We start from the raw sequence: 23775 nt of genomic DNA, 5'->3' as shown, positions 1-23775 counted from the left end.
AAATTTTTTGAAAAAAAACAAAATGATAAAGAGATGTACCTGGTGAGATGATTAGATCCGAAAAATTGAAAAATACCCTGATTAGTGAATTTAGTGTGTTAAATCCATGTGAGAACCCCCTCTATCATTGATTTATATGTTTTAGGTCATTAATATCTTGATCTGACTTTACGGATCATCAATCGGGACAAAATAAGCTAGGGTCACTTCATAGCCCGGACCCTGATTCCATTCCGAGACCCGATTTCCGTAAATCGTTAGATCAATGACAGATCTTGACCTGGGTCTCACCATCCAAAACCACCTAACCTCTCCTCTCATCCTAACCATCCAAACCTCACCTAACCTCACCTAACCTCTCCTCTCATCCTAACCACCCAAACCTCACCTAACCTCACCTAACCTCACCTAACCTTACCTAACCTCACCTAACCTTACCTAACCTCACCTAACCTCACCTAACCTCCTATCCCATTCTCCTATAAATACCCTCTCATCCCACCATCCAAGAGAGAAGAAAAAAAAGAATCCCTCTCTTAGAAAATTCATCCCTCTCCCTCATCTCTTCAAGGGTTCGGCCATCCTTGCCGGATCGGGTGATACGTTGGGTGATATATATCAAAAGCAGTCATTATCAAGCAAGGAATCATCTTCAAGGAATTAACATCAAAGAAAAATCAAACACAAAGTGGGTTTTCAAAGAGGTAGGCATTTATTTCAATTCTATGTAGGGTCTGTTTTCATGCATATCTTTTACTTTAAAAGAAAAACCATGTTAGGAAGCATCTAGGATCAATCTTTACTCATTCTTCTTGATGGTAGACTTTGAAGTTATACATGTTTCCCTCTTCTCTTAACCCATCTTATCTTCATTTTTATTTTTCCCTAATGGTTCACACCCTGGTTCCCCCTGGTTAGCCTCTGGTTAGACCCTGGTTGCACCCAGGTTCGTTGCTGGTTGCACCCAGGTTCGATACTGGTTCGCACCCTGGTTCCCTGCTGGTTCGCACTCTGGTTAGACCCTGGTTGCACCCAGGTTCGTTGCTGGTTGCACCCAGGTTCGATACTGGTTCACACCCAGGTTCGCTGCGGGTTGCACCCAGGTTCCCTGCTGGTTGCACCCTGGTTTCCCTGCTGGTTGCACCCTGGTTCCCCTGCTGGTTCGCACCCTGGTTCCCTGCTGGTTCGCACTCTGGTTAGACCCTGGTTGCACCCAGGTTCGCTGCTGGTTGCACCCAGGTTCCCTGCTGGTTGCACCCTGGTTCCCCTGCTGGTTCGCACCCTGGTTCCCTGCTGGTTCGCACCCTGGTGCACCCTGGTCCGCACCCTGGTTTGTACCCTGCTTCCTCCTAGTTAGACCATGGCTAGTCTCGGGTTTGCTCCTAACTTAGACCCGACTCACTTGACCCTAACCATTAACCCAATCCAACCTAACCATTAACCACACCTAAACCCATACCCATAAGCCTTAAACCCTATAACCATAGCCACACATCATACACCACATGCCTTTCATTCATCCACCCAACAGTACCCTCATACACCCCTACAATAGACCCGGCCAACCCAGTTAACCCGGCCATCGGGCCCATTCGGCCCAATTAATTCATTCCCCTTAAGAGCCACTTTGCCCTATTGGTTCCTAAGATACTCCAACCACCCAAACCTCAAGCCGCACCCCAATCCACGCTCAACCAGTTCCAATCCAGTCTAAGCCAAGTCAACCCGCACTTGACCTTGACCATTAACCCAATCCAATCCAACTCAACCATTAACCCCACCTAACCTGACCCTAGCACAACTCAACCGAGTCACATCAACCCAAGCCATACCTTTGTCCACTCACTGAGGCACACCATTTATCCATAAATCTGGTTACATTAAATCTAACCCAGCCAGGCCACCTGCAGCTTAAGTCAAATCGCCCCAATACAATCCATCCAAGTGGGATCCCAACCCAGCTCAACTGAGTCAACTCTAGCCAACCTCCCTAGTCGAGTTGACCCAACTCTCTAGTCGAGTATGCTCAACCTCTTTAACCGATTGGACTCTCCCCTTAGTTGACTCAATCCAATTCCTTAATCAACCCATCCCAATGCAACCGAGTCGCATTCGACCAAGTTGCGGCCTTCCATGTCACAACCGAGTCATTCCCCTATTCTACTAATGCCCTTTTACACCTAATAGAACTTCCTCCCTTTTGCCTAACCAAGTCATATCCCAACACAATCTGAGTCGCATGTCTGAATCCATTTGACCGAATCTCATAAGCCCGCCCATTTTGAATTCCCAAAATTCAAACCCTTGATGATTCCTATATGCTCAATTCTTTGATGCAAATTCCCAATTCCAAAATCCCATTGCTAAATCAATGTTTCTGAATCTCAAGTCCAATGCTCAAATACAAACCCGATTCCTGATCCAAATACCAATCCTGTTTTCCAAAATCCAAGCAACCTCCCCAGCGGAACTACGTGTGGCTTGATCCCCATCGCGGGGTACGTAGGCAATTTGGTACTCCCAAGTTCAGTCGCACCTTTCTCTATCTTTCTCATTCCCTCACACTATTTCATCATCTCTTCCATCCCTTTTTTCACTAACCTCAAGAACTGAAATCGATTCACCTCGTGTCTCTCGGAACCGTTGGATTACGGTTTCCGTCGTAAGGACCCTTAGAGCCCAATTTAGGAACACCGGTGTCGTGTCGTGTCCTAAGTTTTAGGGAGTCTTAGGTTTTAGGGAGTCCTAGAGTTAGGAGTCCAGCCTCATCACGGACGTTTGCTATGTATAGCAACCGTGCCATAGGTCTAGTTACACTAGTCACCCAATCTTTCCCTAGGACAAGCCTAGTAAACTAGGATGTAGGCAAACCTGCATTAGTCTAAGGGACCATTTGCATTTAGATGAGAATCATATAGCATCTTAGATGAAATCCTAAGATAATAAAATCCTCAACTTGAATTAAATAACTTCTCCTAAAACTGTTGAAACAGTCAATCCCGTCTAGGTCGGTGTCCTAGTTGAGTTAGGTATAAGTAGCTTAGCTTAGGTACACCGAACTACGTCGACTCTGATCCCAGTGAGGCTTGGGTACGTAGGCAGCTTGGATGTCTGACGGCATACCACCCGCGAGTCGGCACCACAACAAATTGTGGTGTTTTGGATATTAATTTTCTTGTAAATGCTTAATCAAATCATTTAGGGCTTTCCATGAAATTAGAATTCTAGGAGAACTTTCACTTAGAATGAATCCAGACAAATTAATAAATCAAGATACACATCTAGGATTCACATTGAAATTAGATCATAGGATGCATGTCACTTAGTTCGCACATTAACATAGAGTTGAATGAGCCATTTAAAATAAATTTAAAAAAGTTAGCTTTTGGAATCGAAGGCCGATTATCGGGCAGGAATGGTGCATGTGGCGGATAACTCCCCATACCTTCCATTCTCGTAACCAGGTAGCGAGTCTAGATTTCTGGTTAATTTCGGGTCCTAGATCCCACATCTAGGTGGCGACTCTGTCAGTCTCTTTCGTGTGGAATTCGGATTGCCTTAGTGATCCCAAGTTCACATAAAAGACGAATTACAATCAACAATTAAAAACACACGCCAATCGCGTGGATACGAGAGACCAAGAGAGAGCGCGTGGCGGCTCGCGCCCCACACTCCCTCACGGGCTAGGTACCACAAAAACCTAAATGAAACCATAAATGAAACCCTTTGAAACCCAAAACCATAGAAACCCTAAATGAAACCATAAATGAAACCCTAAACCATTGAAATCCTAAACCATAGAAACCATTGAAACCATAAATGCTACCCTAAACCATTGAAACCCTTTCAAACCCTAAATAAAACCATTGAAACCATTTCAAACCATAGATGAAACCCAAAATGAAAAATGCTGAAATACCAACTATAAATGAAACCCTTTGGAACAACAAATACGAGAGTTGAAACCACATATTAGAAAGTTAGAACCAATATTACTAGATATAGGATCCAGGAAACCACAAATTAAACAGTTGGAACCAGTATTACTAGATAGAGGATCCATGGAATACTGTTTCAAACTTTGTAATATGTGGTTCCATGGTTCCATGAAATCCTTCGAAACCATAGTTAGACCTTTCAAACCCTAAACAAATAAAACCCTTTGGAACCCTAAATGAAACCCTTGAAAACCTAGAAACCCTAAATGAAATCCTTGGAAACCATAGTTAGATCCTTCAAACCCAAAGAAGATATTTCGTTTCTAAACGATAATTGTTTGAGACCATCGAAACCCAAAAAAAATGAAAAGCAACAAAATGAAACCCTTTGCAAACCATTTGAAACCATTGAAAAACTAGAAATCAAGTGAAACCTTTTGAAACCCTAACACAGAGGAACTAATTATAGGTTTAGAGAATGTCGATAATGGTTTTAAGTCTTTCAGATCTAACCCCTCAAGAAGAAAACAAAAAATGAAACCCTAAATTAATGGTTTAAAAAATACCTATAGAGAGTTGACGGGGCTGATTTCCTGCAAGAGGGAGATGGATGCCGGCGAGGAGTGACACTTTTCGGCGCGATGAAAGAGATTTCCGGCGAGAAGCGACACTTTCCGACGAGAGGGAGTCTCCGTCGACGAGGAATGTAAGAGAGAAAACCCAAAACGATGGTAAAAAGGTGAAAAGGTACGAATGGGTAAAAAGAGTGTCAAAAGGGAGCAAGGGTATTTTAGTCCTCTTTCATGCTCTAACACTAACTGACACCTCATTCTCATAATTTAGAGAAAGGTACCCTTTGCTCATAATTTAAACAAAACTTTGCATTTTTTTAAGGGAGCTGATATTTCCGCTCCCCTTTTAGACCAATCCACTCCAAGTTACTTTTTCACCCAAGCAAATGACAAGAACACCCTCGTAGCATGTTCACATGCCAAATTTTCCCCTGATTGCTTTAAGCAGATGGTCAACATCATAAGCCACAAAAATACACTGATGCCAAATTTGCCCCTGTTATCTTAACAATGACTACATCCACCCGTTTTTCGTGGGGTATCCTACTAGAAAATCTAAAAGAGATCGTTATTTCTTTTAGTACATGCCAAATATATTTTCATACATCAACAAAAATAATATGTTTATTTATTTCCAGTAAAAGACAAAAAAGCAGATGAAATTGTTGGTTGGTTGTTGGTGGGGTATCATTATTTCATGCATCAAAAGGGTAAATAGGAAAGTTTTGTGCAAAAGTAAACAAAATTCTTGTACAACCAATGTTAGCAGCCACATATTTTCATACATCAACACAAAGTACACGCATGTATAAAAATCAACAAGCAGCTTAATCTCACTCAATAGTCATGTCTTTGTATGCTAAAGTTCATAAGAGAGCCATCTATTTTCACTCGCTGTTTGGGCCAATCCTAAAACATCTGTCTTCATTTCATTTTCATCCGTGATATTTATAAGCAAGAGAAAAATGAAAACACATACCAAATTCATCAAGATATTCTTCAGTTCTTTTATTGGGATAATTAATGTCTCAGTAATAAAGGCCTAAGATTAAGTAGCCAAGTTACCTAATAAAAATATATCGACCATGCAAACACTGAGTATATTAAGCATACATCAAATCCTTGCAAATATAGCAAGCACGGCAAGTGAAACAAACTAAAACTCAACAAACAGGAAAAGGAAGGGGAAAAAACTACAGACAATAAGGTGTTTGACTCTTTGTAGCAAAACCTAAGTCTGAGGTTCAGGTCAAAATTAAACTAATCTCATTACTTATATAATACATGAGTTGCTGAGCCGCTGCGACGTTCTGAAAACCACCATCTGAAAGGACAAAAACTAATAATACTTAACATCTCCAACGTTTTCACATAAAAAAAAAAAACACGGATGGGTTGAGAGTTAACAGCTTGAAGGACCATATTCAACTACCAAAAAAATCCAAGGAATGAAACTAATCTTAAAAGAACAACTCCCGGATCTCAACTAGCAGCCCATCTCAACTTCTTATCAATCTTTAGCCTACAAGCATGACCAATAGTTACATATTATGGAGCAGTCAAAAAATGAATTGGGGATGGTTGCTTCATTTCATTCAAATGCAAGATTGAAAAATTGAATAATTATTCTAACCTGCCACAAAAGTTGTGCCTTTACTCACTCTTATAAATGAACAAGGACTATGTATGTTCTATACCTGCAATAACAGATAAAATTTGAGACTACTTTTTTTTTGGATTGGAAACATATAATCATTCTCAGTATAAGTTATCTCTACAAGCTTTCATGGTCAGAAACACATATAAATAAATATTCAAAAGAAATACATATAAATAAACACACATCGAGAAGGAGAAAAATGATGAAGAGACGGATTAAAGAAATCAGTGAAGCAAAAATAGGAATTTCCATGAAAAAAGAAGAATCAGTTTTAGACGAACACCATTTTTGCTGCAACTCCTCAGTCCCCAAAACAATGAAATTAGGGTTTTTGCCATAGCAATACCTGAGATTTTACATGATATGCGCTGCCCTCAATACGTCTTTGGATAATATAAGCCGTTCATTTGTTGGTCCCACCGTAGATAGTCCATACCGAAAAACCTTCTCGATAGGATGATCCTAACTGTTTGATACGGGTTGCCCTCAATACGTTTTTGTGGCTTATGACGTTGACCATCTACTTGAAGCAATCAGGGGCAAATTTGGCATGTGAAGATAACAGAACATGTTACAAGGGTGTTGTTGTCATTTGCCAGGTGAAAAAGTAACTTGAGTGGATTGGTCCAAAAGGGGAGCGAAAATATCAGCTCCCTTGTTTAATAATCTCTATTTTTTAAAATTAATTAATTGAGAAATTCTAGACTGAAAGGAGCTCTTGCAAAAAACGTGGTGAAAGGTTGGTGCCCCCATTTGATGTTTCGATTTTTAATGCATGATGGTGATGTGCAGCCGATGGCCTTCCAAGTCTGCTTTGCAAGGGCTCCTTTCAGTTTAGACTTCCTCTAATTATAAATCTTTCTTTTATGGCCGCCAGCCGGCACGATACTCCTTTCATTCACTCTGTGCTTGACATGTGGCACTTAATCAGGCCATTCATTCACTTTCGCTTGAACGGCTGAGATTTGCTGAAAGACAGGCTTCTAGGGTGTTCTAAGTTCTAACAGCGTTGCCAATAAATAGAGCTTCCAGGCCTGTGATATTGGTGTTCTGCAGTCGATATTCAGGGGTTAAAGAGTCAGCAGATCTTGCCTCACCCGGTATGTTTTCCTGTTTTTCTTATGTATGGATTTGAATTTGATGCTGATTCTCTTCAAAAGTTGTGATTATAAACTTGAAATATGAAAAATATTTGACATGGATGAGTTAGTTTATTTGTTGATTATTAGCGGATAAATTCGTCAAAAGTTGTGATTATAAGCTTGAATTATGAAACATAGTTGACATGGATGAGTTAGTTTATTTGTTGATTATTAGCGGATAAATTCGCCCGCAGCTGTATCGTCGGAGGATTTCTAGTTTTTCTGGTTAGGTTTCTAGTTTTTCTTTTTTCAGGTTTTTCAGCATCCATATCGTGGTTTCTGTTTTTTCTGTGGAAATTGGTCTTTTTTTGCTGGGTTTTGTCGATCGTTTTGGCTTTCTTTTACCCTAACCACAGGGTCGCCCTGATAAATTCATCCCGCTTTACCGATTATTATTGCTCGTTTCTTGAGAAAATCATGCGATATCTGGCCTGAGTTTCGATTGATTTTGTGATTCCGTTCGGTATTGAACATTTTTAAAATATAAATGATTAAATACGGTGGAACCCCAACATAATCGATGGTTTTGTTTTATCTTCTGATTCTTGGAACGAGATTATAGGATTTGTTCAGACGTAAAAAGGAGTGAGCGTAGGTTCCAGAAGCGGATTTTCTATGGACGTCTCTGTTTTTCGCCTTCTTGCAATGGAGGAGATTTTACGCCTCTTATGGTCGATTTTTGACGATTTTTTTCAGTTTTGGGTTAAGGATCTTTGATTTTAGTTTGTCAATGGCGTTGTTTATGGCCACGTGCTTGCTGTAACTCCCGTCCGTTGTCTTCGGCAGGGTATATAGCTGTTTTCCCCTTTTCAGAGAGAGAGAGAGAGAGAGAGAGATTATTGGTTGTAGCTGGACCGGTCAAGAATTGACCCGGACCCGCGGGTCGACCCGGCCCGCCCGTAATTTTCGGGTCTGGGTCAACATTTTGAGCCAGACATGGCAAGAATTGACCCGGACCCACGGGTCGACCCGGTCCGCCGTAATTTCCTGGTTCGGGCCAACATTTTGTGACCCGTTTCTAAGTTGACACGCGGGTCAACCCAGCCCGTCAAAACTGGGCGGGTCCGGGTGCACCCGCGGTTGCCTGTAAAAACTTAACCAAAATAAAGTTCGGTTTTTTTTTTTTTTCCGCATAAGTTTAACGAAGTTTGTGACTCTCTCCAGGAAAAAAAGAAGACACGAAATAGGGTTTTTGTGGTTCTTCTTCAACTTCCAGAAGCGTCGTCGTCGTCTCCAGGCAACCTCGTCGCCTCCACTCTCCCAAGCTTCTTCGCAGGTACGGATCTCTCTCTCTCTCTCTCTTCTTTCTTCTCAGTGATTTTTTTTCCTTTTTCTTCTTCTTAAATCTCAGAAAGTAGGCTTTCTAAAAACCCGAAATAGGGTTTTTGTGGTTCTTTGTTTGTTCGGTTTCTGTAGTACGTTTTTTTATTGTTCTTGTGTCTCTGATTTTTCGGTTTGTGAGCTAATAGAATCAGCGTCATGTGTCAGGTTAGACAAGAGGTGGTTTATACACTTAGCTTGAGCGGATGATAAACTGGGATGGATGTCTTTGTAGGGAACGACCTCACTGTAATAAAATGTGGCGCCCCTAATACGACGCAATCGACGTTTGGTTGATCCTAGCCATCCATTCGGAGAGCTTCACTTTGGATATCTCATAACCTGCACTCCACTCTCCTCATCTTCAATTGTGAACCAGTGTGCCCAATTTTTCTGTATGCTATTTTTAAGATCCATTTTCTTGTTTGTATGCCAAATTAAATAATAAACTCAACTTTGTCCCAAACTAAAATTAAATAATATACATTATTAGAAAGAGAAAAGGGTTCCTAAGGGTGCCCTCATATAGCTTATATGAGGTGGCTCTTTCAAAACATAGGGGGCCCACATTGTTAGGATGATCTGAAGCATTCATTTGAAAGGCCACATCATAGATATGGTGTGTACAAAAAATCAGCTCCATTGGATCATCCTAACACCTCCAAAAGTAGGGGCAAAAATGGATAGACACATTTTGTCCACAAATCTGCCCATTTTTGCCCCCACTTTTGGAGGGGTTAGGATGATCCAATGGAGCTGATTTTTTGTACACACCCTATCTATAATGTGGCCTTTCAAATGAATGCTTCAGATCATCCTAACAATGTGGGCCCCCTATGTTTTGAAAGAGCCACCGCAGGTAAGCTTATATGAGGGCACCCGCAGGAACTGTATTCTCTATTAGAAAATACCCCAATTTTTGGGTATTCAGACGAAAATCAGAGTTTAACCCTTGACTTAAGTCCGAGAATCTTAGCTAAAGCTGAAAGCGCCATCCTTAACTATTTTCAATCTATTTTTCTCTGAATTAATTTTCTAAGTTCGACCGCTTGAGGCCCTGCTTGGATTGCAGGAATTTTCTGGAGAAGTTTGGAGAGGAAAAATATTCCTTGTATGAAATCTCACCCGTGTAGCTACAATGAAGTAAAAGATAATCCAGACACAATATCGACAAGGCATGACTCAAAATAGTTGATAATGATCCTTTCTCAAGTATACAAAATGGTCTATGTTAAGTATATTTTATCAAAGCAAAAGCAAATATTCTAACAAAAGGCCATCACTCTAGAAGGGGGGCCCGGGGACCACCAGGCCCTCCAAACAAAGGTTACGTTCCCTTTCCAAACAAGTAGTCTAACTCAAAATAGTTGATAATGATCCTTTCCCTTACCACATGTTACACATTTTAATACATTAACATTCTCCTGAGATGGACCGTTCAATCCGAACTTAAATCGGTGAACCGTTTGAATCCGAACATAAACCGACATGATCCAGACACATTACCAAGATCCATGGACACAATTCAAATCCCTATCATAGGATCCGAAATTATTTTCCATCGTATCTAAACGACTAACAAAATCCCATTTGACAGTCTTAAATCCAATTTGGGCTGTGATAAATCTATTTAGGGATAACCTTGAAATTTATTGAGAGAGGATAGTAAAATGTTAAGAGGAGGAGATAGAAGGGAGACCATTGTAGGTTTTGGACATGGGTATATTCAGATAATCAGATGGGAAGTGATATCGGCACAGCCAACGTTTTGATACTTGCACTAAGCTACTAACGCATCTTGTCTTTTATTATTTAAAGAGCTATCAAAGGTTAATTTTATTATTTAAAGAGCTGTCAAAGGTTAATTGGGTGGTTGTCACTAGGGGTGCAACTTTGGTCGGGTTTTACCCGACCCGCATCAACCCAACCCATGTTCGGGTCGGGTTTAGAAATAATGGGTCTTTGGTAGGGTCGGGTTTAATTGGAAAATCCGAGTCAATCTTGGGTAGGGCTGGGTTTAAAAATAAAAAAAAAAAAAAAAAAAAACCCAAAACCCTGACCCGACTCATATGGGTGTACTGTGACTTTCTTAAATATCTATCACATAGAAAATTATTTTCATTGAGGTGATCATGTCTTCTGTGAAAATATAGCATCATGACATAAAATTTAGAGATTTTTGGTGTGCAAATTTGTTTTTTTTTTTTTTTACGATCTTTAAAATTAATCACTATCCCGGGCTGAAAAATTAAAACCCGACCCGACCCGAGAAACTATGTTGCGTATGGTCGGATTTACGAATCTAGGGTTTTCCAGTAAAATATTAGACCCGACCCGATCTGAGATAATTCTCGAGTAAGTTAGGGTTTTGGAAAACACGACCTACCCAACCCGAGTTGCACCCCAAGATGTCACAGTAGATGTCGTGATGCCACCTGGGCCCACAAATCCAGAAGAACGTCAAAAGTAGTCTCTCCGGTTTTTTTTTATGGGCGATGATATTTTCACCCCCTGCAGTTTGCATTCGCCCCCTTTTTAAAGTAATTTGACGTCAAAATTAGGGGTGGCAACGGGGCGGGTCGGGGCCGGATGTTGGGGTCCCCTTCCCCTTCCCCTCTGCGGGGAATTTTCCCCCTCCCCTTCCCCTTCCCCTCTGCGGGGATGGTGGGGAATCCCCCTCCCCTCCCCGCGGGGAATATCTAATCCCCTTCCCCTTCCCGCATCCTTCGGGGACAAAATCCCAGCCCCGCCCCCTCTTTGGAACCCAACCAAACCAGCAAACAGAGCTTCTTTCTTCTACGTCCATTACAGACAATATTGTGATGAATGCTATGATTCTATTCATGTGATCAACAAACAGATAGACAAAATAAGAAATGCATGGATGAGACAACAAACATAAATAACAACAGGACCTCATCTTTCAGCAATTTTCTGCATAAATTATGGAATGATAAATAGGAAATGAGCACCAGGATTACCTTCATTAACAGGCAGCCAATGTGCAAAAAGTAACTATTTCAGTAGTCACAATGAACTTTAAAAGTCCATAAGTGGGCGCTCACACACGCAAAATAATGTTCATTAGTTCATTCTGTATAGCATGTTAACCCCCAGATGAGCATGAGAAATGAGAATGGAGAAGAGAACAAAATCAACAAATGACTTATTTCTTTAACTGCAATTCAGTCTAGTGCTGACATGAAACAAATTTCTAGTAGCTAAATTTTTCTTGTTGAAAATTAAAACCTGCAATCCAACCCTAAAATTCTGTTGGCACTACGATTTTTTGATAATTGCATACACTCAGCGTCTCAGGCTCTCAGCTTGTCTTTATTATTTCAACATCTGTGAAAAGGTTATTATAGTTCCCAAAATGCTCTCAGAAGCTAATTAAAAGGAAAAGACAAGCTAAGTTTATGTTTGGGGGAATCTTGTAGCCGATCCACAAAGCTTCTAGTAGTTTTCCTTAAAAAAAACACTTAAAAATTTACAAAAAATGGCATTGATTAGCGGGGCGGGGCGGGGCGGGTCGGGTCGGGGACAACTCCATCCCCTTCCCCTTCCCCTTCCCCTTCCCCTTCCCCTTTCAAATCGGGGAATCCCCTCCCCAAACGGGGCGGGGCGGGGCGGATCCCCGCTTTTTCGGGTGAAATTGCCAGCCCTAGTCAAAATGATGATGGGCGAATTCTTACAGCAGGGGGTGAAAATATCTTCTCCCTCTTTTATTTGCAAATATGGACCAAACCCAACATGTATGACGTGGCCTCAACACAGCCCACCACTTTAGTGCATTGCCGCAGAATACTACTTCCCACTTGACTGGATAACCACCTCTTGTCTAGTTTAATAAACATGATTGCGTCTTTTCCATCCAAATCTAACTTGTTTTTTACATGCATAACTCTTGTCTCCTCCTCTGACTCTTTCCTCCTGAAGGCTCCTTCTTCATAACACGTCCGCAACAAACAAAAAGGGTACGCGCGTATTCCAAAAAACCGTTGAAATTGTCAAATCGTTCCCCGTTTTAGAAATGTTTTCCACTTGATCTTCTACTTTTCTAATAGCTTTAGTTGATCCAGCCCATTTACTTTTGCGAGAATGCCACTCTAACCACGTTGCTTCGGTGAAAACAAAGCTTTGGCATTCTAACCACGTTGCTTCGGGGAAAGCCAAGCTTTGGTATTTTTCTGTAGCTTCTAGAGTTTTCAACTGTGGGTTTGAATTGAATAAAACTTGGCTTCAGATCCATTTGGAGGAAGTTCCTCTAGACCACTTGCTATTAGTGTGATTAGGGGTGGACATGGTTCCGGTTCGAACCGAGGAACTGAACCGAACCGGCACATATGGTTCGGTTCGGTTCCATTTCTATATGGTTCGGTTCCGGTTCCGAAATCCGGGAATCGGTGCAAATTCGGTTCGGTTCTGGGTTTGGGATTCCGGAACCGAGAACCGACTCTCACCTTAAGTCCTTAAGTTTCATACCTCCTCATCTGATAAAATCACCCCACGCCCATTTTAATTCACCCCCTTATAAGTTTTAATTCATGCAGGGGATGGAAATATCATATCCACGAGATTTTATAGGGTGTGGGGTGTGGCCCTAAAATCTAGTATTTTCAAAAAAGTAATGTACGGCCCACTTCATAGGAATATCCAAACCGTTCATTTGTTGGCCCACTTCATAGGAATATCCAAACCGTTCATTTTCTGCTTTTTCATGCCTTAATCAAATGTAAAATGACGACAAAAAACAATAAATATCACCTAGGCTGTTACTAGCCCACTACTATTACTGTTACTATGGTTTGCGCCTTGTCGCATGACACATGTAGATGTTTAGCAGAATGGACATCTACTAAACAATAAACAAGGGTTATAGGGCCAATGGTGAAGGTTGGGTAAACCCAGAACCGAACCAATTATATATGGTTCTGGTTCGGTTTGGTTCCATACATATATGGTTCGGTTCTGGTTCCAATTTCAGGGAACCGATTATATATGGTTCGGTTCTGGGTTTAGCCCAAAACCGAAACGAACCGAACCGAACCATGTCCACCCCTAAGTGTGATAGCAAGGGGTGTGGAAATATCAAAGCGTTTTGAAAATAAAAAGTAGCCTTGGATTTGATATTTCCACACCCCCTGCTATTAGAGGGTACCGGAGGAACTTCCTCCAAACTGTTGTGAAGCCAAGCTTTGTTCGTTTGAATTTCCGTAGAGTTTGGGACTTTTTGTTTGTTTCAATTGATTTTCTAGCTTTAATATACTTCCGAGGTGTTTTATAAATGCCAGGTTTTCTGTGGTGTTAGTTCTCTTCTTTTTGGTGATTAGACAGCGATTTTGGTGTGTGGAATTCTCTGCTTTTGTCTACTTGTTTAAAGTATAAAAGATAAATAACGCATTTCTCCAACAACTTAAGCTTTTGGAGAAGTTGGTAAGTTAACATGATATCAGAACCAAAGGTCTCGAGTTCAAACTTCCCGGATAGCAAAAAACCACATGCAATGGTCGGCCCAAAGTGAGACCACATGTGTCACTTGTTTGCCAAGTGGGCCACACGTGCGGGGGAGTGTTAAAGTATAAAAGATAAATAACGCCTTTCTCCAACAACTTAAGCTTTTTGAGAAGTTGGTAAGTTAACAACTTGGAGTAGATACGGGTGCTAAAGTGTGAGAGTAGGTCTTGCTAACTTGACCACGAATTTTGGTTTTTGTTGAATTTTGCAAAGAAATTTTGATCGATTCATTTGAATTGTGGGATTTTAGTTCATGCATGTGATATTCTATTTTTCTCCCTTCTTGATGTTTGAATGATTATTGTCGGCCTTGATCTGTGTCATTTCGGTTTTTCCTTGTTGTTATTTGTTTGAGCGCTGTTTGTCTTTGGCCGTTTTTCAGATTGTGTTTCTTCTGTATGGGGTTTGAAATTGAGGTTAATATTGTTCAAAGTGTGATTATAACTTTATAAGCTTGAATTATGAAAAATATTTGACCTAGATGATAGGGAAATGATTTCAGCACAACTATGTTTTGATACATGCGCTCATGTATCTTGTCTTTTAGCATATAATTGTCACGTAAGTGCTTCTTGGGAACCCTAAAAACCGTTTTATAGCTCTTTAAATACTAAAAGACAAGAAACATGGGCATCTTGTATCAAAACATGGCTGTGTTGAAATCATTTCCCAGATTATTGGATTGCATATGGCTTGCTCTATGCAGTTGCATAATTAACTTTGTCCACCTTGTTCGAAGAGCCAAACTGTTCATTTGTTGTCTCCAACATAAATTGTCTTCGTCAATAAATTCATCCCCAAACTATGATCCTAACCATCTTTTCTACGACGACACCATGACACCGTATAGGAAGATATGGAGGATTAGGAGATGATTTTATCGGCTAAGCCTATTTATGCTGGAACCACCAAATGAACTGTTTGGATCTTCGAAAAAGGTCCGAGAATTTTTATTTTTTTTTCTTTCCCAAATTGACTTTACAGGGTGTCCATTTGGTATGTGATTTTAAATAAACTTTATATGGTGTCCTTGGATAAGTGCATTTATATTTTTTTAGGGAAATGATATCAGGACATCCATGCTTTGTTAATTGCACTGACCCATCTTGACCTATCTTGTATTTTATTATTTAAAAGTCTGTCAAGGGTTATGAATTTACAGTTCCCAAAAGGCTCTTACAAACCAATTAAAAAGGAAAAGACAAGCTGCCTTTGTGTAATTATTAAAGAATGTTTGTGCTGTTATCACTTATCATTACCCTTTTTGATAAATACAGTGAAGTCTATCTTTTGAGAGAGAGAGAGAGAGAGGCCTTTATAGCGAATCTCCCGGATGCTATATCTTCTCCGAATTTGCATCTTTTTTTTTTTTTTTAAATTTTTGAGGAGAGCCTTATTCATCATTTTTAGTTTTTTAATTAGGGGAGTGATAAATCGACTCCCCAAGTGTCTCTCTCTCTCTCTCCTCTAGGTTAGAGAGAGAAAGAGGAGAGAGATAGACACATGGGAGTCGATTTATCCATTAGGGGAGTCGATTTATCACTGCCCTTTTAATTATTATATGAGTCACCCTCCTTTTAAAGCTTTTCAGACCTTGTCCCACGTAACCAAAAGGCATCTCCTATGGTTCTCTTTGTCATTCCATAAGAAATTACTCTAATATTATTCCAAACCTTTGAATCACCAAGGACATAATAAATGGGAGATTCACCAAAGCGAGTTTTTATATGATGTAAGCCCTTATAGTCCCTTATTTTTCAAAGAATACTGTACGGATCACATCATAGGATGATCCAAACCGTATGTGACGGAACACAGCCTAATTAGGTTGTTCCACAAAAATCATTTCAATATGATGATCCCAACCCTTCGATCTATAATGGAACTGCATATCATGGAAACCGTTATAGATCGGAGGGCTAGGATCATGCTATTGAAATGGATTTTTGGGGAACAGCCTATTTACGTTGTGTTCCATCACATGGACGGTTTGGATCATCCTATGATGACGTCCGTATAGTACTTATTGAAAAATAAGGAACTATACATAAGGGCTTACACCATATAAAAACTCCACCAAATCAACCTTAATAATCCTTCCCCACAAGATTTTTTTCTCTTTGACTAGGATCGTCAAAGCGTTGTAAGCCGAATGTGACACATAACTTTAGCAAGTAATAAAAAATTCAACAGGAATTTAAGTAGAACAACAAATACTCCAACGAGGAGAGAAAATCAGGCCTGCAGTCAACTAGAGGAGGTATTATTGCAGTCAACTACATCTGCAGTCATTTGTGATGAAAAATTCTCTCAAATTTTTCCATAACTTGAAGTATTACTTCATAGGAATTTATTAAAAATATGCTCTATGCTTCTTCTTCTTCTTTCTTTTTTTTTCAAACTATTCCTTTTTCATTCATCTGTGTCACCCTCTCCTCTTTCTTCTCTAACCATTGATCCTAACTCTTTACCCCTTGTGCCGCTATTGTGTTTGCCTTGAATTACTAAAAGACGAGCCGATTAGGACTCTTTATTAAGGGCCTATTAACATTGGTAACTTGGAAAATCATTTCGAGCCCTATCCTTTAATGCAAAAGTAGTGGTGTGTACGACTTCAACTCAATAAGCAAAATAACGTAGAAAAACAGGTGAATGGATGTGGATGTGCTTATAAGGGATGGGCACCCTCCCCCTAATGGCTAGCTTTTAGGGGTGAGTTCTACCGGGTTAAATCCCTATAAATGGAATTAGAGTTCAAGACAATGTAACCCCGGTTTGCCTTCGGATGCGGAAATGTCCCTCGAGGAAGATCTCGGAAACCCCGGCGTAGTATCTCGTGGTTCCCATGTTGCCTCGTGTGGATGGGGGAGATTGTCCACAATGCTTCCAAGTCAAGGGGGAGAGTGTTGGAGGTTCCACGTGAAAGCAAAGATCCCACATCGGATAGGTGAATGGATGTCGATGTATTTATAAGGGAATGAGCACCCTCCCTCTAATGGCTAGCTTTTAGGGGTGAGTTCTACCTGGTTAAATTCCTAACAAATGGTAGAAGAGTTCAGGGCGTGGTAGTCCCAAATAGTCCTACATCGGATAAGTGAAATGGACGAGAATGCTTTATAAGGAAAAGGGCACGTAATCCCAAATAGTCCTGGATAAGTGCAATGGTCCAATGGATGAGGATGCTTTATAAGGGAATGGGCACCCTCCCTCTAACGGCAAGTAGGACCTACTAGGACGCTCCGATAAATGGTCCAATTTAAAATGGATTGTGACCAGGACAAAGGAAGTAAGATCCAGCCCTAAAACACTACGAATTCGATTAGAGGCCGATAATGAATGGATGGTGGGTAAGACCAGTGGATCCACTCTGAAGTGAGTCCATTGACACCCTTCTATTCTCCTATATGGAATCAGTAGAAATCTCGTTATCTCTTTCCTCGGTCTCTTTCTTCAAGAAACATCCGCTTTTTTCACTATTTTTCTCGTCTTCTGTTAAATTGATATCAAATCATACTAACCATGTTTCTTTCTTTGTGCTTTTGTTTATACGTTGTCACGGATCCGATCAGGATCTCCTCTTATTGCGGAGTCCTTGCCCTATCACAGAGATAGAGATGATGTCTTGCAAGCGTATCTGTATCATCGTCATCATCTTTATTTTAATATACCGGTAATTAAGGATCCCTACTAAACCCCAACTTACCTACAAAAAAAAAACATGTTTCTTTCCATTGTCATCTGTTTTGTTTTGAAGGACTCCATTTTCTTTCTTTTTTTTCCAACTACGATGGACCCACTATTTTATGCTATATGGGGTAGGGCCCAACAATTTATAATCATTGCCTAACATGTGTGGGGCCATTTTACACCTCAAGTTTTGATGTAGTAGGCCCACCGTCTACACCCAAACCCATGCATAGGGTGGGGCCCACCATTTTAAATCTCATATCATATGATCAGGATAGCATAGGGCCATTTCTTTACACCTCATGTTTTTATTCAAAATCTATTCATTAGGGCGGGGCCCACCATTTTGCAAGCATAGCATGGGCCCGAATAAGAGTTGTTAAATAACTGGATAACCGCCTCTTGTATCAGTTTAATATAAATTATTGGGTTGATTTTTCCGAGATTTGACTGTTTCTTAGATTTTTTGCTGATGTATAAATAAATAATTAAATAATAACACCGACTCGTTAAGCTAGTTTAATAATTGCTCGTACAATTTTCTGGTTACAGTGGGGGTGAAGAATTTATCTCCGTGATGAGAATTGTCAATGAGAATTGTCAACGGCGTATTTCACATCCGCCTAATTTACTTCTGAGGGGTGTTATGAACGCGAGGTTTATGTGGCGTTACTGGTGTGTCGGTGATACTGGTGTGTCGACTTCTCTGCTTTCTGTCTCCCTGGATTGGATTCACGGGTTCAAGTACGAGAGTAGGTCTTGCTAACTTGAATTTTGATTTGTTTTGATGCTTGCTTGCAAAGAAATTTTGATTGGTTCATTTGGGTTTCAGGTAGGTATAGGCTTATAAACTGTTTTTTTTTTTTTTATGGATTTTAGTAACTGTTGTTGTGAAATTAGTTCTGATGAAGGTTTGAAATTTGAATTGTGAGATTTTAGCACGTACAGAGATAGTTTATTTGTCTCTTTTATTGAAGTTTGAATGATTATTATCGCCTTTGATCAGTTGTTGTACTTGAAGGGGACATTAAATAGGAAACATACATTTTTTTCCCCTATAAAAACGGTTTGCTGTGCGTTCTGTTGCCCAAATCTTTGGCTCAAAGTAGAAAACAACATGAATTCTTTGTCGTCTGACGTGGAATTCCTGTCGGTCATAGCTTCTCAGTTTCAATTTCCTTCTTCAACAAGCAGAAAAGAGGAGAAAAAACATTCGGAATTGAAAACACAGCAACGAGTCACGATCCTACACTGCCTTCCCTCTCATCTCTAGCTCTTTCTCCTCTCCTCTCCTCTCCTCTCTCCGCCTTTATTTTTCTTTTTGCTTATTCTTACATTTCTGATATGGAAAACATCTTTCCGTGTACTGTTTCATTCCAGGCCATCCTTTGGGAAGTGATATTTACACTTTGATTGCTGCAATGGGCGTCCTCGTGATCAAAAGGGGTGTAAATATCATCTATGTGTTTTTGTTAACTTACCAACTTCTCCGGAGAAAGGCATTATTTATCTTTTATACTTTGACACTTTCCCGCATGTGTGACCCACTTGGCAAACACATGGCACATGTGGTTCCACTTTGGGCCGACCATCTCATATGGATTTTTGTTATCCGGGAGGTTTGAACTCGAGACCTTTTGCTCTGATACCATGTTAGTTTACCAACTTCTCTTCTCCAAAAGGCGTTATTTATCTTTTATACTTTAACAGTTTTCAGCCCAATTGGAGTCGTTGTTTTCTCTTAATTCAGAGTGCATTTTCTATTTAGGGTGCTGTTGGGAAAGTTGCCTTATTTCCCACAGTACGGTGGGAAGAAGCAAAATTGGAAAGTGTGTTATAGGTTTTAGAAATCTTAGTATTTCTTTGCATGACCAAGGATTGTGGTGGCTGAAAGGGAGAGAGAAGTGGTTTTCTTCTTTGGATTTTTCCTCTTGGGTTCTCTCAGGAGCGATGCCACTTGTAAGGAAAAGGGGACAATTGCCCTCCTTTTAATATTTTTTTATACTTGCCCCTTTTAAAAAAAATATGCCCTCCTTTCCGATCATCTCCCCTAAGATAGAAAATAAGTTTAAAATTTTAATGTTACCATTTTTATCTCCCTTCTTTGTGCAAAATTAGAGTTAGATGACTGGATGATCGCTTCTTGTCCAATAAACGCGGTTTAGGATATCCATCACAACCCCTGTCACAATCTCAAACTAACTGATCTTAATAAAAATGATAGCCAATTTGACTTTTGCTCCCATATGTGACTCATCTTACCTTCCCATGCAAGCCCCTTCATGCACCGCTCCTCTAGAACTATTCTTCTTTAATTTTTTAACTAAATCTCGATCCCTCTATAAGAAATGGAACTTCAGATCCAAATATAAGATATAGATTAGGAGCTGAACTGTCAACCCGGTAATTCACTAAAAAGGCTGTTACTTTCACTACGTCACCCGAAATTACAAAAACAGGCTTCTAGTTTCTATAGGTTTCAAATGTGGGTTTGGATTTCTCAAGGGTCTGAAACTTTTGGGGTTTGCTTAAATAGATTTCAAGCTTTAATGTATTTCTGAGGTGCTCTCTGAACTCGAGGTTTTCTGTGGTGTCAGTTCTCTGCTTTCGTCTACTTCGATTGGATTCAGGGGTTAAGTGTGAGAGAGTAAGTGTTACTAACTTAGATCGTGAATTTTGGTTTGTGTTGATGCTTGCAAAGAAATTTTGATTGATTCAGTTGGATTTCAGGTTTGGAATAGGTTTAGAAACTGTTATTATGAAGTTAGTTCTGAAGAAGGTTTGAATGATTAGTCTCTTTTATTGAAGTCTGAATGATTATTGTTGGCTTTGATCGGTGTTATTTAGGTTATTCCCATTGCCTTTTTTCCCAGGTGAAGCCCTCAACCGGTTTATGAGGCAATCGGTGAGTGATATATTCGCCCCCTCTTTTTTGTTACTTGGAACAGCTCTGTATATTTTATGACTACTCTCTTTTACATTAGAGGAGGCTGTCCCAAATATAAAAAAGGACTAATTGGGAAATGATTTCTGGGCTCCACTGTTTTGATAACCATGCGATCCACTTGATTGTCGGTTCTCAAAAAGCTCTTAAGACCCTTTAATTACTACACGACAAACAAGTGAGCGCATGTTTATCAAAACATTGGAGTGCTGAAATCATTTCCCCTAATATACCACTTCCCTTACTTTTTGAGAAATGTTATCAGCTATTTTGATTCCATAGGTTGATCCTAACCCTCCGATTTGAGTGTTAGAGGGTTGATTCAAACCGTTCATTTATAGGCCTCAACATAAATATTGCCCATAAAATCATGGATGTTGTCCCAGCCCTCCGATCTATAGACGAATGATACCATAAATAAACTTCTACAGATTGGAGAATTTGGATCATCCAATAGAGATGATTTGTTGAGGCCAAACAACTGAATGGTTTGTATCTTTAGGTTGCAGGCATGACATAAAATCTCCTCTTTTGTACCACTCACATTGTATAAAATAAATATGCTGAAGCCCCACCTTGTTCGAAGATCCATACCATTCAATTGTTGGGCCACAATATAATAGATTGAACTCAAAAAATCATCTCCATACTAACGAGAAAATTTGTAGACAAAGTGCACCATATAAAAATCTTTACAAATAAGAAGGTTAGGATTATCTTATAGACTTGATTTTTTAGGGTACCACCTATTTACGTTGGGGCCCAACTAATGAACGGGTTGGATCATCGGAAAGAGTGGGGCCCCAATAAAATTTCTACTAAATACGTATTTTTTTCAAAAATAGCAGAGCTCACCCTTTTCGAAGATCCAACCTGTTCATTTGTTGGGCCCAATGCAAATAGGTCTTTCCTCCCAAATCATCTCAATCCTAACTAAGATCGGAGGGTTGGGATCATCTTATGGAGATGATTTTATAGGGTTGGGAAATGCCATCCATTTAATTTCGGGTTGGGTTAGGTTTGATGCCTTCTGAACCTGGCATCATCCTCTAATTTTACTGCGCTTTTTTAGGGGCCGTTTGGATACTCAGATTTAAGAATCTTGGATTTCCTCAAAATCCTAGATGGAAGATGAGAGAAGAAAGGAGAACCATCCGAAGTTTTCTGATCTCTCGCCCTTCTTTCCGTCGAGCTAGAGTAGGAGGTCGTCGTGTTCTAAGTCTTAGAAATCTCATAACGGGGGAAAGAATTCTAAAGAAAGGTGAAACTAAGAGTGCAGAGGACTGCAGTCGCTTTCAATCTAAAACTTGGATTTGCACGAATCCAAACAGCCCCTTATGTTTTTTTTGTTTTTGTTTTTGGATTTGCAACAATTTCGCAAAAACCCATTTCGCAGCTGGCTTTTGCATTTGAGAACAACTACATAAGTTGACTTTTCGACTTATTCTTTTAATTCATGTGAGGTGGCTTTTCTACTGTGCAAAAGCCAGCTGTAAAATTGGTTCCCTCGAAAGTGCTTAGCAAGTCCCAAGTAACCTTTAGGAAAACACTTTGAAAACGGAATCCCGTCTTAAAAATAAGGACTGCAGTGGAAATGAGCGTGGATCTGGTCATTTGCACTGTATCAATTGCATTTGATGGGAATTCGAGCTCTATTTGGCCCTAGGTTAACCCGACCCCCACCCGACCCGGAAAAACAGGTTAGATGGGTTGGGTACTTGGGTTAGCGTTAGGGGTGCAACTTGGGTCGGGCTCAACCCGAACCCGACGGGTTCAACCTGATTTTGGCTCAAGTTGGGTTGGGAACAAGGTTTTAAATTTCGGTTTCGGACCCAATTTCGGTCTGGGCAGAAATCCAAAATTTCGGAATGAAATCTCGTAATAATTTAAAATATTATTTAGTTCATTTCGAAATTCCAAAATGTATTTCTTTTTAAAAAAAGAAAGAAATACATTTTCTCAAAATTTCGGCCGAAATTCTCGAAATTCTGAAATTTGGTAAACCGCAAAATTCCAAAAAAGAAATACATTTTCTCAAAATTTCGGCCGAAATTCACGAAATTCTGAAATTTGGTAAACCGCAAAATTCCGGATTTTTGTTTCGGTCTCGGTCGAAAATTAAAACCATGGTTGAGAAAAGCCAACCCGATTTAATTTGAGATTGGGTTAAGGTTGAGGCCTTGGCAATCTAACCCGAACGGCCGAACCCGACATCTGTCCTCTAATTTTCTCATGATTTTCTTTTGATTATGCTTTTTTTTTCCTTGCATTTTCTGTTTGGCCCTGGATGAACCCGAACGCAAAGGGTTGACCATCCTTAACCCGAGGCTTGGGTTGGGTCAAGTTAGAGTTGAGGGAATGCTATCTCGGTTTGAGACCCGAGTTGCATCCCTAGTTAGACAGATTTATTAGAGGCGGGCTGGGTTAGGAACTTAGGAAGTTAGGATACACAGGTCTCTCTCTCTCTCTCTCTCTCTCTCTCGCCATGGAAGATGAAGAAGGGAGCCTGGACCCCAACGTTCAGCCCACGGAAGACGAAGAGAGCCATTTATTAGACTTTTATGTTGTATTTTTTGTTTTGTCCGCATGTCTTTCCAAGTTTCTTCACAGTTACTAAGGATGAGTTGGCTGGTTTTAAGGATCGATAGGTGTGAATCAAAGAGCACTAAGTGGGTATTGGCCTCCTTAAATTTGAAGTCTGTCTGTTGAAGTAAGGGGTGGTGTGTCTACATTAAATCTAGTTGTAGGTGTATTATTTGGAGCTTAAATAACACTCATTTATGTCGTCTGGTTTCAGTTTGAGTTGTTTCTTGAATCCTTACCTTAATTAGTTAGTATATATATAGTGTTACAGATACAATAACCGAATTGGCAAGTCATAATTGATAGGACACTTTTCTTCTCTTGTGGTTGGGCTCCTTACTTTTAAAATATGTTTGATGAGCCACTCTCAGAGTCATAAGTGGTGATTTTTTTTTTTTTTCTTGAATGGTAG

The 23775-nt window shown here is 40.1% G+C and overlaps 1 long non-coding RNA gene across 2 annotated transcripts; it reads left to right on the top strand.

The window, feature by feature from the left end:
* The first annotated feature begins 520 nt into the window (after window positions 1-520).
* On the top strand, window positions 521-9112 carry LOC143879187 (uncharacterized). Of its 2 annotated transcripts, none has more exons than XR_013251159.1 (4): window positions 521-704; window positions 7102-7270; window positions 8477-8588; window positions 8801-9112. It is a non-coding gene; the product is annotated as an uncharacterized LOC143879187 (long non-coding RNA). The 2 variants fall into 2 exon arrangements; XR_013251160.1 differs by lacking the exon at window positions 521-704 and adding an exon at window positions 4671-4685.
* The last annotated feature ends 14663 nt before the right edge of the window (window positions 9113-23775 follow it).

The sequence above is a fragment of the Tasmannia lanceolata genome, unplaced genomic scaffold, assembly GCF_043159265.1.
Source record: "Tasmannia lanceolata isolate RefF3 unplaced genomic scaffold, GAP_Taslan_0.1 ptg000006l, whole genome shotgun sequence".
NCBI classification, from domain to species: Eukaryota; Viridiplantae; Streptophyta; class Magnoliopsida; order Canellales; family Winteraceae; genus Tasmannia; species Tasmannia lanceolata.
The sequence above is the reverse complement of the archived record's forward strand: the minus strand, read 5'-3'. Positions and strand labels throughout refer to the sequence as shown.